At 34.6% G+C, this 4241-nt stretch overlaps 1 long non-coding RNA gene across 1 annotated transcript in view; it reads right to left on the bottom strand.

Annotated features, from left to right (window-relative positions):
• Positions 1 to 2093: 2093 nt before the first annotated feature.
• The window catches only part of LOC107182354, a 15927-nt gene continuing 13779 nt past the window's right edge, over positions 2094 to 4241 (bottom strand). Inside the window, exon 3 of the long non-coding RNA XR_001513077.1 lies at positions 2094 to 2163. This is a non-coding gene — a long non-coding RNA (uncharacterized LOC107182354). The remainder of the gene's footprint in view (positions 2164 to 4241) is intronic.

The raw sequence follows: 4241 nt of genomic DNA, 5'->3' as shown, positions 1-4241 counted from the left end.
ACATTGTCCTGCACTAGAGATTAGAAATTGTAGTAGACTTACCAAATACACAGACACAAATACAAACAGCCAGCCAGAATGGGGAGATAAAAAACAAGCCCGAAATGAAAAAAAAAAGAGAATTTTCCAGAAGAAGAGATAAATGAAATGGCGATAAGAAATTTATTAGACATAGAGTTCAGAATAATGATGGTAAAGATGCTCAACAGCATGAGAAAAGATAGTAACTATGAAGAATGACATAACACTAATAAAGAATTCAGTGGAAGGAATACACAGCAGATTAGGAGAAGCTGAGGATTGGATCAATGAATTAGAAGACGGGGTAGAAAAAATCACTCAATCAGAGAACCAACGAGAAAAAACAATTAAAAAAACAGAAGGACAGCTTAAGGGAGCTATGGGACAACATGAAACATAACAATATTCATATAATAGGTGTGTCAGAGGGGAAGAAAGGGAGCAAAGGATAGAAAATGTTTTTGAATAAATATTGGCAGGAAACTTCTCTAACCTGGTGAAGGGAAAAGTCATACAACTCAGGAGGAACAGAGAGTGCCAACCAAGAAGAACCCAAAACAGGCACAGGCCCAGATATATCATAGTTAAAATGCCAAAAATTAAAGACAAAGAGAGAATCTTAAAGGCAGCAAGAGAAAAGCATTTTGTTACCTACAAAGGAGCTCCCATAAGTCTGACAACTGAGTTTTCATCAGAACCTCTACAGGCCAGTAGGGAATGGCATGAAAAACTCAAGGTAATGGAAAGCAAGGATATGAAACCAAGATTACTATATCCAGCAAGGCTATCATTCAAAATAGACAGTGAAATAAAGAGCTCCCTAGACAAAAAAAAAAAAAAAAAGCAAAAACAAAAACAAAACCCCCACAAACAAACAAGCAAAAAAACTAGAGGAGGTCATCACCATCAAACCAGCACTGCAAGAAATGTGAAAGGGACTTCTGTAACGAGAAGACAAAATAGAGAGAGAAACCTAGGTATACAGAATTAAAAGAGCAATAAATAAGTACCTATCAATAATAACCTAAAATGTGAATGGATTAAATGATCCAATCAAAAGACATGGGGTAGCTGAATGGATACAAAAGCATACTCAATTATATACTATCTACAAGAGACCTACCTCAGGACAAAAGACTCACACAGGATGAGAGTGAAGGGATGGAAAAATGTTTTCCATGCAAATAGAAATGAAAAAAAACAACAACTGGGTAGCAATACTCATATCTGACAAAAGAGACTTCAAAATGAAGGACATCACAAGAGACAACAAAGGTCATTACATAATACTAAAGGGATCAATTCAACAAGAGGGTATAACTGTGGTAAACATATATGCACCCAATATAGGAGCACCTAAATATATAAAAACTTCTAGAGGACTTTAAGAGAGAGAGCGACAACAAAACAGTCATACAGGCAGACTTTAATATCCCACTGACTTCACTAGTTAGACCTTCCAGACAAAAAATTAACAAGGAAACAGTCACTCTAAAGGACACACTGGTTCAGTTGGGTTTAATTGTGTATATATATATATATAAATAATTTCACCACAAAGCTGCAGAATATACATTCTTCTCAAGTACACATAGATAGGTCATTCTCCAAGGTAGACTACATGTTACAACACAAAACAAGTCTCTACAAGTTCAAGAAGATTAAAATCACATTGGGCATCTTCTCAGATCACAGTGGAATGAAATTAGAAATAAACTACAGTTAAAATACCTCCAAACATTCAAACACATGGAGGCTAAATAGCATGTTATTAAACAATGAATGGGTTACCAATGAGATCAAGAAAGAAATAAAAACTTCCTGGAAACAAATGAAACTGAACACACAACTGCCCCAAAAATCTATGGGACACAGCAAAAGCAGTCCTGAGAGGGTAGTTCATAGTACTACATGCCTACCTCAAAAAACAAGAAAAATTAATGATAAACTATTTAACCCTACAATTTAAAGAACTGGAAAGAGAACAACAAGAAAAGCCCGGAGTAAGTAGAAGGAAGGAAATCATAAAGATTAGAGTAGAAATAAATGACATAGACCCTGAAAAATAATACAAAAGTTCAATGAAACCAAGAGATGGTTCTTTGAAAAGTTAAACAAGATTGATAACTGTTAGCCAGACTCCTTAGGGATCAACGAATGGACTTGTATGCATGCGTATAAGCATAGCCAATGGACACAAGACACTGGGGGGTAGGGGAGGCTGGGAGAAGGTCAAGTGGGGGTGGGGAAAGGAGACAAATGTACTACTCTTTGTAATATTTTAAGCAATTAAAAAAAGAAACAAAGAGAGATGACCTAAATAAATAAAATAAGAAATAAAAGTGATCAAGTAACAACTGACACCAGAGAAATGCAAAGGAGTGTAAGAAAGTACTATGAACAACTATTTTCCAACAAACTGAACAATATGGATGAAATTGACAAATTCCTGAAAAAATAAAATCTTCCAAAACTGAAACAGGAAGAGTCAGAAAACATGAATAGGCCAATAACAATGGATGAAATAGAAGCAATAATAATAATAATAAAAAACCTCCCAGCACACAAAAGCCCTGGTCTGTACAGCTTCATAGGGGAGTTTTATCAAACCTTCAAAAAACAACTAGCATTTATCCTTCTTAAACTATTCCAAAAAATTCAAGAGAAAGAACACTTCCAAGCTCTTTTTATGAGGCCATTATTATCCTAATACCAAAACCAGATAAAGACACTACAAAGAAAGATAACTATAGGCCAATATCCCTGATGGACATAGATGCTAAAATCCTCAACAAAATATTAGCAAATCAGATCCAGCAATACATTAAAAAGATGATACACCATGACCAAGTAGAATTTATTCCAGGGATGCAAGACTGGTACAATATTCACAAATCAATAAATATTATACATCGCATAAACTGATTACAAGACAGAAATCACATGATCATATCAATTTATGCAGAAAAAGCTTTTGACAAAATCCGACATCCATTTTTGATAACAACTCTCAGCAAAGTGGGAATAGAGGGAACATATCTCAACATAATAAAGGCCATATAAGACAAACAGATGGCCAACATCATACTCAATGGGCAAAAATTAAAACCATTTCCTCTAATAAAAGGAATAAGACAGGGCTGCCCTCTTTCACCACTCTTGTTCAACATAGTACCGGAAGTCCTAGCCATAGTTGTCAGACAGCAAGAAGAAATAAAAGGCACCCTAAATTGCAAAGGATGTAGTAAAACTCTCATGATGTGCAGATGACAAGATATTGTACATAGAAACCCGTAAAGACTCCACCAGGAAACTACTACTAAATTTAATAAATGAATTTGACAATATGGCAGTTTACAAACTTAATACCCAGAAATAGATGGCATTTTTATACACCAATAGTAAATTATCAGAAAGAGAAACTAAACAAGCAATCCCATTTAGCATTGCAACAAAAAAGTTAATATATTTAGGAATAAACTTAACCAAGGAGGTAAAAGTCTTGCACTTGGAAAACTATAAGACGTTGAAAAAGACATAGAGGAAGATATAAAAAAAGTGGAAGAATATACTGTGTTCATAGATTAGTAGAATTAACATAGTTAAAATGTCCATGCTACCCAAAGCAATCTACAAATTTAATGCAATCCCTACTAAAATACCAATGGCATATTTCACAGATCTAGAACAAATACTCCAAAAATTTATATGGAATGAAAAAAGACCCTGAATAGCTGCAGCAATCTGGAGAGAGAAAAACAAAGTGGGTGGGCTCATTTATCAAGTTATACTACAAATCTACTGTAATCAAAACAGCCTGGTACTGGCACAAGAATAGGCATTTAGATCAATGGAACAAAACAGAGACACCAGAAATTGACCCAAGCCATTACACTTAATAAATATTTGACAAAGGAGGCAAGAACATACAGTGGAAAGAAGATAGTCTCTTCAATAGTGGTGTTGGAAAAATTGGATAGATACATGCAAAAAAAAAAAAAAAAAGAAACTAAACCACCAAACTTACACCATACACAAGAATAAAATGGATAAAAGACTTAAATGTTTAAGTTGTGAAATCATAAAAATCCTAGAAGAAACCATAGGCAGCAAAATCTCAGACATTTCTCATAGCAATATGTTTACAGATACATCTCCTAGGGCAGTGATGGCGAACCTTTTGAACTCGGCGTGTCAGCATTTTGAAAAATTCTAACAAC

This window comes from Myotis davidii, unplaced genomic scaffold, assembly GCF_000327345.1.
Source record: "Myotis davidii unplaced genomic scaffold, ASM32734v1 scaffold676, whole genome shotgun sequence".
Lineage (NCBI taxonomy): Eukaryota > Metazoa > Chordata > Mammalia > Chiroptera > Vespertilionidae > Myotis > Myotis davidii.
This window is presented reverse-complemented; position numbering and strand designations above follow the sequence as displayed.